The sequence below is a fragment of the Rhagoletis zephyria genome, unplaced genomic scaffold, assembly GCF_001687245.7.
Source record: "Rhagoletis zephyria isolate East Lansing unplaced genomic scaffold, Rhagoletis_zephyria_1.1 Rzeph_scaffold_02981, whole genome shotgun sequence".
Taxonomy (NCBI): domain Eukaryota; kingdom Metazoa; phylum Arthropoda; class Insecta; order Diptera; family Tephritidae; genus Rhagoletis; species Rhagoletis zephyria.
This window is the reverse complement of record NW_016160065.1, coordinates 39,214-54,103: the sequence shown is the minus strand read 5'-3', so window position 1 is coordinate 54,103 and position 14,890 is coordinate 39,214. Positions and strand designations below refer to the sequence as shown.

The 14,890-nt window shown below is 36.3% G+C and overlaps 1 long non-coding RNA gene across 1 annotated transcript in view; it reads left to right on the top strand.

Moving 5' to 3' along the window:
* The first annotated feature begins 8,146 nt into the window (after positions 1–8,146).
* Positions 8,147–14,890, top strand: part of LOC108368164 (uncharacterized) — a 24,731-nt gene continuing 17,987 nt past the window's right edge. Inside the window, exons 1-2 of the long non-coding RNA XR_001848334.1 lie at positions 8,147–8,157; positions 10,117–10,127. This is a non-coding gene — a long non-coding RNA (uncharacterized LOC108368164). The remainder of the gene's footprint in view (positions 8,158–10,116; positions 10,128–14,890) is intronic.

Genomic DNA, 14,890 nt, shown 5'->3' with positions numbered 1-14,890 from the left:
ATTAAATAATTTTAATTTAATTGATCAACAGGTGGCAGCTCTTTAGGTCTTATGTCATGGAAAATANTTTAATTGATCAACAGGTGGCAACTCTTTAGGTCTTATGTCATGGAAAATACCCCTTTATAAAGTGACACTTTAGTACAAATTTTGGATTTATTTATTTGATCTAAAATGCTCGCGATTTTTGGGGTTCATTTTGCGCTCAATTTTAATCACGACAAAATACTTTCAAGGTAAGCTTTCAAACTTACTACCTACATATTTTCAATCGCCTTGGGACTTGCTCAATCTACATAGTATCGAGCCCTAACCACCAAAAACAAAAAAAATGTAAGCGACATAAGCATATTGCCTATATTGATTAACCGAAAACTCAGTAAAATTTCTATTTTCGATTTGCAGCACATCAAAAATTTGACCTCACACAGTAACATAAGCAGGAAAATGTGTCATTTCAGTAGAGAGTTATAAAAAAGACACGCCATCTACAAACAAGATTAGCCAAGCGAACAAGGAAGGTTGCGCTATCCAATCAGTTGCTTGCTGTGCGGCCTTCGGGCCCGCTGATGTTGCTTGCCCTTAATATTTTACTTTGTTTAGTAATTCTGTTTATTGCAAAATTCAAAGTTAATGTTTGTAGAGTACATGCACCAGCAGCAGCATCCGCCTGCTATATACAGCTGAATTTTTAATTTCTAAAACACGCGCGACCTCACTGCGCCGCCTAGGCTACCCTAGAGCACTTTTGCTGCGCTTTGAATAAGCGCGTTGTCGATGCGCGTAAATAAATGAACGAATGGAATTCAAGAAGTGGAGGCCTGCTTGGTGGGCGGGAGGGGGCTGGTGTAGCATTACAGTCGGAGATGCCGCGCAGCACTCATATTTGAGCACATTAAGGTTGTTTTGCTTATTAGCCTAATTTTATGTTGAGCGTATGCGCGATTTTCATGCTGCTCTGCCACCAAAAACTTAATCACCAGAAATCAGTTATAAATTCCAAGCGCCAAAAACAACGCCATCTACGAATGTCCAGCCAAAAAGTTTTGCAATAGCAATAGCAAGTGCATCAACGAAATTTCGCAAAATTTGCTGGCTTATTTGGTGTGTGTATGTATGTATGTATGTAGGTGTTTGGTAGTGTGACTGTAAATATGAGCAAGAATAGCTCAGGGGCAGCAATAAAGCTGTAAAAGCAGACATTACATTCACAAGTGCATATGCATAATTCTCTTTGCCACGCATCAAAAACACAGAAAGCGCACTGGCACACGCACTCATCTACACATACATACATACATACACATGCATTTGAGAGCGCTGGCTATTTATACATATGTTGTTTGTATGTATGTCCGTTCCGTCGTATTTCTGTGCGTTCATGCGCGTCTTTAATTATTCAAATAAAATTGCGCTCCAAAGCAAAAGCAAGTATGCACTCACTCAGTGGTGTGACGGCTGCTCGGCGTCGTTGGTGTTTGGGTTGGTGACATGGCGTATGAGTAACTAGTTAGTACACCACTTTAGTATTTACAGCATTTACGGCAATTCTGCCTTACAGTTACATAGCATTTCAATTCCAAATGCTGATTGCTGCACCACCATGTTACTACTTAAATACATATGTACATACATTCATACACATAGATAAATACATATGCACATAAATACATACTATAAGTGTGCTTGCAGCTTTATGGCGGTGCATGTTTGGTTAGATGGATAGTGAAATTTTCAAATTTTGTGCTTTGTATGCAAAGCGCAGTGAAACAAAAAAAAATTTAGTTCGTTCAAAATTCATAGACGGCAATGCATCACAACATACATAAATACATACACAAGCACTGCATAGGACCTTTGCGGTCAAAGTGATGAGTGAAAGCCTGAGTAAGCTGAAGAGCTAAAGTGGGCCCGAGTGTTTGTACTGGTGTTGCTAGTGCCGGTGCTACTGCACGGATATGCAATTATGGCACCAACTTATAGCAACCACATGAATCTAATGAAACAATACTATATCAACTGGCACTATACTTTTTATAGATACATACACTAGGATGGGTCGCAAAAAAAAATAACNGCACTATACTTTTTATAGATACATACACTAGGATGGGTCGCAAAAAAAAAATAATTTTTTGTCTAAATAACCGTATTACTTCTAGTGTTACTAATGAACAAATATAAATATCGATACCTCAACTGAAAAAATATTGAAAATATTTGGGATAAGGAGTTTTGAATCGGCAGCTGATATAGGGCGTTTTTGAACCGAATTCTGAAATAGGGTGTTCTTAAAAAATATAAAAAAGTGAGATAGGGCGTTTTTCAATCAAATTCTGAAATAGGACGCTTTTGAAAAGTTTTCTGAGATAGAGCGTTTTCGAACTGGTGGACGAGATAAGTCGATCTTCCACTCAGGTGCCGCAAAAGCTATGTCACAGATAACGCCTGAAAATTACTTTCGTTTTGTTGCATATAAAATGATGAAACGTAATCAATAAAAGTAAGTATCGATACATTCGTTTCACTCATATAAGTACACTCTAAAAAATCAGTTTAAAAATGCGACTACAAAACGGGTATATTTTTGTTTATTTTTTTTATTCTTTGATAAACTTACACGATGAACATGTATTTTTCTCATTTACACATTTTCGTGTGTAAATATCCTTTCTGTTAGCGGCTTTTTACAATTCAACGGGTGAAATCAAACAGCATATGTGTATTTTGTAGCTTGTACACACTTTCGTTGTAAATTTACGCACACCACAGCAGCTATAGTACACTCTAAAAACTCCGAAATTTAAACAAACTATTCGTTAAATAATCTAGCATATAATTTCGCGAACAATGAGGTAGGAAATCAGTAACCTTCCTTTTAGCTAGGAAATTTACTCAATTTTTTTTTATAGTGTAGCATCGAAATTGCGATTTGAGTCAACTCATTGGAGTAGGTATCGATACTTTGAGGGTATCGGAACGTCCAATCAAAAATCTGCCCCATGAAATGCTTCACATATTCATATACTATAACTGTAGATGCTTTGAATGCTGCCACAATTTCTCTAGTTCGCCTTACATCTGTCACATTCCGTAATTTAATGTTTGCGTAAAGGGAAAGCCAACGCCTAGCAGTAGCTGCTGCCAGACACATGCAGCCACATATTTCTGTACTTACATACGTATTCACGACTTGATTGGCTTCGTTTGAGAAATTGCTTTACCTGTTACCGGATGAATATATGTACATACCATTGCATTAGTTTCCTTCTTTGTGGCCAATAGAATTTTTGTTTCCGAGATTTTCAATTAATGGCATAAATGTGCAATAGCAAAATTAATCCCTATTGCATTATGGTATAATAGATGCAAAAAAAAAATGTCTTTAACCCAGCAAACATTTGGAGTCATATGTGAGTATTTAATGAGACCTATTTCGGAGCCATTATTTAATTTCGTAATGTTCTCATTTGAGAGTCCGATATGTGTGTGTTTCCCTTCCTCCGAAGGTCGACTTACAGTGAGTAACGAAACGAAAAAAAAAATTAATTCATACATCAAATTAGCCTCAATATAAGTCATATTGGACTCTTACTGGCCTCACATATGGCTCATTTTGGACTCTTTTAAAACAATTATCGGGTTCATATTTATATGAATCATTTCAGACTCTTTTTCTTTTGAGGCTCTTATCGGCCTCATAAATTACTACATTCGGACTCTTATTTAAGGCTGTTCTTTGGGGCTTATTTNGAATCATTTCAGACTCTTTTTCTTTTGAGGCTCTTATCGGCCTCATAAATTACTACATTCGGACTCTTATTTAAAGCTGTTCTTTGGGGCTTATTTAACGCACTATATTTGCAAAGGCATTCAGCAAAAGTTCCTTTCAAATAACATACATACATACATACTTACGTGCATATACACATAACAACGTGCATTCAATTATCAGCAGCTGTATGTAGCTAATTTTTTCAATTTTTTTTTAGTTATTTTCAATTTCTGTATAAAAAAGTCTAGATATAAATTTCAAATCATGATAGTTTTTGTATTGGCACAAGGTTCTGGCTCATAACTTGGATCACATATGAATCCTGAAAGATTCATATAAGAGTAAACAATTTTTTTTTTTTTAATTCACATTTCTTACCTAGCTAGGACTCCTTTCAGACTCATATATTCTGAAAGCTCAGAATATGTTTGCGGGGAATTAATTTCATTGTAAATAAGTATTTCATCTAAAGAATACTTACAAGTAAAAGATTTTGATAGAAAAGACCTATAAAAAAAAGCAAAATAAAATAACGACATAAGCGGGAAAAGGTACTAGAAATAGCTAAAAACGCAAAACAAGGCACTAAAAAATACAAAAACTGAAAAATAACACAGGTTTACAGGAACAATGTTCAACGGCCGCTACTATCCAATTCCTATATAGAATTGCTCGCTGGTTCCGAAAATTTAGTTAATTTTTTATTCTATGGATAAGTTTATATATAATTTAAGATGTACATGGCGTATGAGTAACATTCTTTGCTGCTCATTTTTCATACAAAAAAAAATCTTTGTGCATTTTCATATGACCATTTATCACTTGTTTATTTATCCATCGAATTTCTTCATTATCAACTACCTTTTTTTTAACAGACCAGGTTTAAACACAGCTTTGAATATACTAAACGTGCCTTCGACGTGAGTTGATACAAGTGGCGCCCAATTTAAATATGGAACGTTTAGAAAAAAATAGGCAACATCAAATGTGTATATATGGAATCAGGGAAAGCTAAATTGTGGACATTCTTAATCGAATATCTCTATCTCTTTAGGAGAAAAAAGGTAATTTCTGCTGAATGAGCTTCGTATACTCTCTTTGCATGCAGCGATGGCGTTCCCTATCCGTCTGAAAGTTAGTCGAGATAGCCCGGCTGAGAAGTTTTTTCGACTCAACCTTCGATTCAGGAAGCTCCTTGTTCCATCAGGAAACGATCCTTATCCGAGCTATCACGGTGGCCAGCAGTTAAATTAACTACTGNATTTCAGCGACGATGTGAGATAGGGCCTTTCTATATTAAGGCAACGATACTCTCTTTGCATGCAGCGATAGCGTTCCCTATCCGTCTGAAAGTTAGTCAAGATAGCCCGGCTGAGAAGTTTTTTCGACTCAACCTTCGATTCAGGAAGCTCCTTGTTCCATCAGGAAACGATCCTTATCCGAGCTATCACGGTGGCCAGCAGTTAAATTAACTACTGCCCCATCAATAGCTTAAGTGGATCATATTCCAGGTGGCACCTTGGTGTGGTTCCCAAGCTCATAGAAAATAGCATCCTCGCCAAGTGGTAACTCGATTTACCTGTGGTCTAAAAGCGAATCTTCACTCAAGACTCAGTTTAGGAACCGAGAGTTGAAACGGGTAAGATCAATGACTTCTGTCTTGTAGTCATAACAAACGTTAGGTTGGTGTCCACTTGACAGAGTATACCCGAAAAGCCCCTAACTCCTCGTGTTGCATTTTCTGCTACACCAGATTTTATTTTAGAATAGCCGCCTTCACCTTGAAGCTCAACCTTGCTGCAGTGACAGCAGCACTGCGCTAGCCTGCCCACACCTACGAGCGTTGGCTGCAAGGCGGAAGGCAACGACGGCTCGGATCACATGGCTCTTGCAGTAGGTATTTAATTTCTGAGTCGGACCCATCCTCCCATGTACGGCAATAAGCGGATGACCTTTTACGGTCTCACAACAGGTTTTTCGGGCTCCCAGACATCCTGACGTTGGTGAAAAATTTTGGTGCTGTGAGGACATATGATTCGGCATCGACCAACCCTTTGCATCGCATCTACACTTCGTTATACCCTATTTTCCATCACTGTCCTCGAGTGTTTGCCGCAATATCAGAATCGGGTAACACCACACTATGACTCGAAGAGGCATTGGGGTGGGCATTAGTAGATGTTGCTGCAATTTTCCTCCTTTTTCAGGGCCGGCAGATTTGAATGCTGATGCATCCACAAAGGTCCCAACAGCTTCTGAAATAAGCTTCTTCAACGTGGGTCATTTACTGGATGCAGCGACAGGAGGAGTTCGACTGGCCATAGAAGACGGTTTCCCCTGCCTGCCTTTTGCCCTCCGATCCTTCTGCCTTCTCCTCCTCTTCTGGGGTGTGAAAGAAAACCAATTCCATCATGGGAGGATCCTTGGCAGCGAGCTACTTGACAATTTTCATCGTCTTCCAAATTCTGAAGAAGAGTGATATTACCTCGCCCTCTCCTCCATACTTTGGCAATGTTTGCGGCAATAGTTTCTCCTTCCGCAGATGTGAACAGATTTCTACACTTGTGGGTACCACCTGGAATATTATAATCTCAACTTTGTGCATTACCATACTGTGCAGTTTTGCCCCAAGCTTCCATAGTTGGTGGGTATTTCAGAAGGTATTTTTCCTGTCGACGCAGCCACACAAAGTTGGATATTAGTCGCGGGTGTACTCTCGCGCCTAGCCCGCCGGCAATCTTCCTTAATTAAGTAAGAGTATACAAAATAAAAAAAGCATCCAAAAATTAAGATACTTAATTTTTGTGGACCTTTTATTTAAAAGCTTAAGTTTAAACAATGATGGCAGAATTCTGAATTCATTAAATATTATTCTGCAACCGCAAAAATTTGTTGACCGCCGAAAAGTTTTTGACTCAACCGACCTCGCTTACTTTGCAATTGCTAATTAATTGGAAAATAACTTAATTGAAAATGTACCAAGCAACGCGTATCCTCCATCACAAAAATGCCAACAGCAACGGATGTCGGACAACTCAAGCAGACAACAAAAGCATACCACTAGCCACGCGCAATAAATTCAAACTCATCCTTATAGCCAAAGTAATGTTTGTAAATAGGGCATTTATTAAATTTTAATGGCCATGACAGCGCATAGCCAGTTCACTGTTTGGCAAACTGACTGCTAAGACAAGCTTTGAGCTTAACCATAAACTAACCAATTATATACATACATACATAGTTGCCGTTACCCTGATATGTGCTTGACATAAGCATCAACAGCTGGAGGCTTTTACGAAACTGCCAAACTCTGCACGACGGCGTGGCTCAAATGAATTGGCAGCCCCGCAATAGCCGAGGAGGATAAAGTACGTTGGCCAAGCGATGGCTAGCCAAGTGGTTGGATAAACTCATCACTCAGCTGTCGTTTTGGCATTTGGACGCTCATTTGTCTGCCCAAGCCAGTATAAAAGCACACTTATAATTCAAGATATTTCATTCCAGCATTTAGCAGCCTACATCCATAATGTTGCCTTGTAACCACTGTTGCCCCTTGTGTCAGCTTTTGTATTTACAGTTAACTCTAAATATTTAACCGACCTTAAGGGCATATTCCTAATCAATTTATTTAATTTCCAAATATTTTTGTTATGATTAATGTGGCGCAAAATTTTGATTTTCAGTGGTCAGCAATCATAACAGCAAAAACTGACACATAAAATTACTTAGTTGCAAACAATGTGTTGACAAAATGCTTTTTTGCGGTTAAATTTTGTAGAATTTGAGGTGGGTTAATTCATTACGATTTTGGCAGAGGTGAATATCAAACACAAATCAGGGAAGAAGATATTATTGGGCCGTGATTTAATATGGAAAAATAATAAAACGGGTTTTAGTATGAAAACGGATTCTACATATTTAAGCTTTTAAAACCCAGTTAATAGTGTACTTTTTTGTTGAGAATTTATAACACTGCAGAAATCGGAAGCCAAATAACTTCTTAATAATACATTGGCGCTTACACATATGTTAGTGTTTGGCCAAGCTTCTCCTCCGATTTGTGGCGTGCGCCGTGATGTTGCCACACAAAGCGGAGGGACCTACAGTTTTACGCCGACTCCGAACGGCGATTGTATTTTTATGAGAAGCTGTTTTTCATGGCAGAAATACACTCGGAGGTTTGCCATTGCCTGCCGAGGGACGACCGCTGTTAAGAAAAACCTTTTTTCTATATTTTTGCGATGTTGCTTTGACCAGGGTTTGAACCCAGGCATTGTGGAGTGGAAGCGCGCACTGCTTACCACTACACCACAGCGGCCGACAATAACTTCTTATGCACATATAATTATGTTCTATTGAATGTACTACGGATTTCTGAAACGGTATACGGTTACACACGAATGCCAACCTTATGTACGGAAATTACTTATTAACCAAGGGCTCTTAAAATTGCACTCCACAAAAAACATTACTCTTATTTAATAGAGAGAAATCGAGGAAAAACATGGTGCACATATAATTCCTTTACTAAGGTATATTTCCACAAGAATTTTTTAGGTTTCAAAATCACTGCCAACAGTTGACATGGTCTTGCTGTATAATATTTTCATTCTGCTCTCATATTTTTCATATATTTGTATGCGAGTTTAGGTATTATGCGAGTTTAGGTATTACTAAACGCTTTTACCATGAGCTATACCGTAATTTGTGTGGTATTACGTACTTGGAATATGATGATGAGCGGAAGAAACTTCAAAGAAAAATTACAGGAAGGAAGATGTTTGCAATATTATTATTTAGTTGTTTTTTGCATAAGCTTTATTTTTGTTCTCCTTCTCATTTCGTTGTCTTTGTCTTTGTCTTTGTCTTTGTCTTTGTCTTTGTCTTTGTCTTTGTCTTTGTCTTTGTCTTTGTCTTTGTCTTTGTCTTTGTCTTTGTCTTTGTCTTTGTCTTTGTCTTTGTCTTTGTCTTTGTCTTTGTCTTTGTCTTTGTCTTTGTCTTTGTCTTTGTCTTTGTCTTTGTCTTTGTCTTTGTCTTTGTCTTTGTCTTTGTCTTTGTCTTTGTCTTTGTCTTTGGGAGAAGGAAACAGTTACTTTACTACCAGTTTCCTTACATAACTGTACTAAAATTAACTTTTAATTTTATTTTTATTCTTTTTTTGTGAATTTCCGAAAGATTTAAAACTCTGAGGCGGCGAAAACTTTACCCACAGGTAGTTATAAAAATTTCTTGTCAGTCATTACACTATGTCAGATCTTTCCTACCTCCTCTTAATTCCCATCCATACTCTTGCGCTTGTGGTCATCAATCAAACGATAAGCATTATGTATTGACAATTACAAGTGTGCCAACAAGCGTCTAACTATTTATTAACAACTTTGTCTGACCGGCGGAAGTTAAACACTATGTACATACATACATACATACATACATACGTACCCGCATATTTACCACCGATACTCTTCTTGCGATGCGTTCCTCTATAGTTGGTGCTTTTTTGATCGACGCCTCCAACATGCTTGACACTTGCTGATTGACATTTCAAGTTAGCGCGTGTGATAAAAACAATAAAAGTGTCCGCCATCACAATAGCCTAAAACAATGCCAACAGCAATGGCGAATTAGAATGATTGATTGTTCACTTTTGGAGGGAAGGTACGCGCGATTTTCCTTGATCAATTAACTTAATGGCTGTGTTGTTGTCGTATACGCTGTGGCAGGCCTAAATGATTATTAGAATTTTTTTGATATCGCTAGTAAATAAGAGGAAATTTTCTTAAAGGAAAATTCTGTTAAAATATTTTTTTATTTAAATATTTGCTACCCAAAGGACTTAAAAATTAAAATTGAAATTTCAAATCAAAAAATCTATATTTTTTTCATGTTATTTTACGGAACATTAATAGAAATTAAACTAATTTTGGAGCCACACATTTCGACAATGTTTTTATTGTTTTGCAACAGTTTGAAGCAAAGATTGAGCAATTAAAACAAGACATGAATGTACATTAGACCGTACTAGATCACAAAAAGTTCACCGTACACCTCCGAATCTAAAGTATTTTTGCAAGGAAAATTCAATTTTTTTTTTTGTCAAACATTGTGTTCGCCTTTAAGTACTCCCTTCTAGCTTCAATTTACTAATAATAACTCGGATCCTCTGGATGTGTACTAGAATGGGGTACTTGAAGTCAATGATCGTTGCAACAAAAAAAATTTCTCCTCGAGATAAGGCGGCGACCCATACAATTGGTGAGAAAAAAATAATAGTTTTCGAAATTGTCCTACACAAATACCTAAAATTCAAATGTGTATACAAATTATTTTTATTTGCTTGTAAGGTCTAATGCAAGTATACAAAACAATTTTTTTTTTACATTTTTACGCGCTAATCGATTTTGACTCCAAATTTTCAGAAAGTCTTAAGTGCTGTGAACTTCGCAGGAGGATTTATGCGCCATCAGTCCGAAAGCGGAGATAACAACGAGAAGAAGCCTTCATAATGTAGTAATTGAAATTATAAGTGAAAGCCAAGCATCATTTGAGCCACTGAGGTAAAATTAACCTTAGTTTTGAAAAGAGACTTGGGTTTCGTTCACATGTCAGGCGCTTAATGCGGATTATTACAAACGGTTGTCATGAGAGTAGGGTCTGAATGCTATAGACAAGCAAAACAATATTAACCCTTATAGTTCTGGCCAAACCATATTGATTTTTGAAGCAAATTTTAGTAAGTTTTAATTCGGATTGATACACCATGATATCCTTGGTTATTTCTGTAGAAATTAAACCTTAAATATAAGAACAAAAATTACACAACAAACAAGTAACAATTACTACAACATGCACATTAGAATGGTCCAAATTTGTATGGGGAAAATCGTAGAAAATGGGCACACCCTTCGTTTTTTCCTTTTTAAATATATTTGTAATATCTTACCAACTTTAAATTTTCTACTGTAACCCAACCCATCTCGGAAAAATTTTTTTTTACCATTAAACATNTCTAATGCAAGTATACAAAACAATTTTTTTTTTACATTTTTACGCGCTAATCGATTTTGACTCCAAATTTTCAGAAAGTCTTAAGTGCTGTGAACTTCGCAGGAGGATTTATGCGCCATCAGTCCGAAAGCGGAGATAACAACGAGAAGAAGCCTTCATAATGTAGTAATTGAAATTATAAGTGAAAGCCAAGCATCATTTGAGCCACTGAGGTAAAATTAACCTTAGTTTTGAAAAGAGACTTGGGTTTCGTTCACATGTCAGGCGCTTAATGCGGATTATTACAAACGGTTGTCATGAGAGTAGGGTCTGAATGCTATAGACAAGCAAAACAATATTAACCCTTATAGTTCTGGCCAGACCATATTGATTTTTGAAGCAAATTTTAGTAAGTTTTAATTCGGATTGATACACCATGATATCCTTGGTTATTTCTGTAGAAATTAAACATTAAATATAAGAACAAAAATTAAAAAACAAGTAACAATTACTACAACATGCACATTAGAATGGTCCAAATTTGTATGGGGAAAATCGTAGAAAATGGGCACACCCTTCGTTTTTTCCTTTTTAAATATATTTGTAATATCTTACCAACTTTAAATTTTCTACTGTAACCCAACCCATCTCGGAAAAATTTTTTGTAACCACTAAACACATTTTATATTTAATCGCTTATTCTTATCAAATTAGCAAATTATATCTGATTTTCTATATCAGACCGATTCTGAACAGAAACTCTCTGGGAGTTTTCTATCTTTTGCCTTTCCTCCTATCATGAATAAAAATTCTCCGAGGATTTTTTATATTAAATGGCGGAGTTGAGCTCTCAAAAAAGTGTCAAACAAAAAGCTTTTTCGAAGTTCGAATTTCCTCCTCCCAAGTTTTCGGGGAAAACAAGAGAACAAACTCCCCGGGGGTATTAAGAATTGGGCTATATATTTTTTATGGAACTCTGGGCAGACTCTGCGAGTGTCATAAATGCAAAGTGCATACCACTGGGTGGCAACATAAATGTTAAGCTTATTTAGATACAACGCCACAAAGTCATTGGGAGTAATAAAGAAGCAGACAGGTTAGTCAGTAAGGCTGCGGCTATTTCGTTCCTGAGCCAATCTTTTCTGTACGCCAATACACTATCAACACCACATCTCACTTTTTGCAATTTACTCGACATTCGAGTCAAACGGACTTCATATTTGGATTCAGTGGGTCGAAATGCATATCAACCTACCGGATCTGGTTAAAAGCACACCCCACTTTTTTGTGTGCCGGTGGAATTAACCGATTCAAATGTGAAAGTTTGTGAATACGTTTGTTCATCTTTCACCCTGAGACGGACGGATTTTAATTAAATTTGGCTCGCAGATAGGTCTTGAACTGGGTTAACATACAAAAATACGTTTCGGTGCCATACTCAGAAGTTGTAGTTGTAATTTTTAGAGCTTCACAAAAACGTTTATTTCAAAGTAAAGTATGGTGTTTTAAAGATAAGATTCCAAGTTTATCGAAAAAATTCGTTTTTGTAAGTGATCAGTTCGGTTTCTGTCGTAGAAACAACGGTAAATATTGGCTTATTTTGGGGGCAATTTTGAGCCTTTAAAGTGCTCTGGTAACTTGGGTTTGGTAGATATGACCTATAAAAGAAAGTTAGCAATGTAGTGTAAAGGTATTTATACTGAAATCGCCAACTTAATTGAAATTCGACACATTGACCATGTTCTAAAGCCCAGAGAAAATAAGCACACTCGTTTCTATGATGAAACGATATTTTTAAATAAATTAGTTTTTAAGCAGAAAACAAACCCGGCTTCAATTGTCATATAAAAATTTAATATTTTAGTTAATTTCTTCAATTCTTCAATTGCAATTCTGGTCCAATGATCATAAACCAAAATAATAAGGAACCAACTGTGAGGTAACATCTTTCATCTAAAAAAAGAATTATAGAAATCGGTTAACATGGTCCAAAAAACATTCCGACGAATTGATAACCTTTCTCCTTTATGTAAAGTCGGTTAAAACAAAAAAAAAAAAAAATAGACAAAATCATAGCATTTTTATTTGGCAACACTACGAGCGCCTACCCCTGTATATATACATATATATAAATATAAATAGTGTGGTATAGTACAGGCATATAACATTTGTATGTCTATATCAACCATTCCTCTATTAAAACCACAAAAAATGAAATAGTCAAAAACAAAATCATATAAAAAATAAAAATTATTCCTATTTCTATGCTAAAGTTTCCATTTTTGGTGAAGCTGAAACCTATTTAAATACTTCTGGTTGTATGATTTTATTTATTGGCTTATCCAATACGCAATTAGAATTGACATGTTCAAATCATCAATAAAAGTTAGAAATATATTTTACACGAAATATAACTTCCAATAAATAAGAATTCATTGCGCGTATCGCGATTGTGAGTGATGGAAAATTTTAAATTTGAAAGCATACATGCATGTGCATACATTCCCTGCAGGAAAATCGACAATTAGTGCAACAAATTTTTGGTTCATAACTAGAAGACCGCATAAACTTCGAACCGCCTGCGATTAGTGGCATCTATTTTCGAGCGAGATTTTTGCAGTGCCAAATCTTAAATCTACTCTCGCACTTGTCGCCTGTGGCATCGGGTTAAGGTTACATACATTTTACGATTCTTGTCTACGGAAATTCAAAATTTCCAATCAAATAAAATTATTTAAATTCTAAGTTAGAATTGCTGATTAATCAAAAAACAAAGCGTAGTAGCAAAAATTTGTTTGATCCGGCTTCAAAATTCGCTACGAGTAATAGCGTGCCATCTATTACTCAAAAGTAATGTAGATCATAGTATCTCAAAATTGTAGAATTCAGAACTGTTTCTGCATTATCTATAGCGGGGTGGAAATTTCTAATTCCCATAATCACACTCTGTTAAAGTAACCAGATATCTTGAGTTTTCATGGTTCTATGCATAGACTAACCACGTCAGAGCTACAGATTTTTCCTACAGAGTATTAACACATGCGAGAAAATGCACAAAGATGGCCTGTGAACGCCTCAGTGCATCAACGAAAAGAACAAAAACTGCAATGCAAACAGTTTTCCTATTTTAGTAACCTTTTCAAATCGATTTTTTTGTGTGTAAAATTTTTGGTTTTCTTTTGTTTCATTTTTTTTAGTTTTTCATTTCGAATTCAAACCACAACATGCCCATAAACTGACGTAGCCCGTACTAAAATATGATTCAGTACACGATTAAATAATGAACGGTTTTGGAAGCAAGACTCGCTATAACTTTATCAGCTACGCTCCCACGTGACTCCATCGAAAGTTTCAAAAAGTTTTTGTTCTTGATTCGCTGTCGACAACAATGATCTCTTTGGATGGTGAGTCCTTAAATCAATATCGTACATTAGATTTGTCAGTATATTTCTTCCTAACACTTCCTACAAAGTAACACAGAAGTCCTTCTTCGTCGAAACTGTTATTTGCTGGCTTCCAATGCGGCTGAGCGTTTAAACACTTCAACAGTTAGCAACCACTAATACTACAAAAAATATTTCCTCAAAAGTATTAGAGCGACTATAAAAAAAAAAAATATATAAATTTCGCGTTGTCAATTCGACGAAGAAGTGTCGCCTAGACTTAATAAATCCAGGTATGGGATATAAAGAGAACGTTGAAAGTATTATCTCAGCAATGCGGCTGGTTGGTTTGCTCAATATTTTTATACCCGAGCGCACTTGTGCACAAGGGTATTATAACTTTGTTCACATAACGGTTGTTTGTAACAGGCAAAACGAATCGAGATAGATATAGACAAATGTATACATAAATGATCAGAATGAAAAGAGAAATCGATTAAGCGGTGACTGTCTGTCCGTCCGTCCGTCCGTCCGTCTGTGCACACGATAACTCGAGTAAAAATTGAGATATCTTAACGAAACTTGGTACGTGAACTTCTTTTGGGCGTGGGACGGATGGTATTGAAAATGGGCGAAATCGGATAATAACCACGCCTACCTCCCATATAACGGTAATTTTAAGAAATACGAAAACTGCGATATTTTAGTAACTACTGAAGATAATTCACTCAAAATTGATATTTACAAT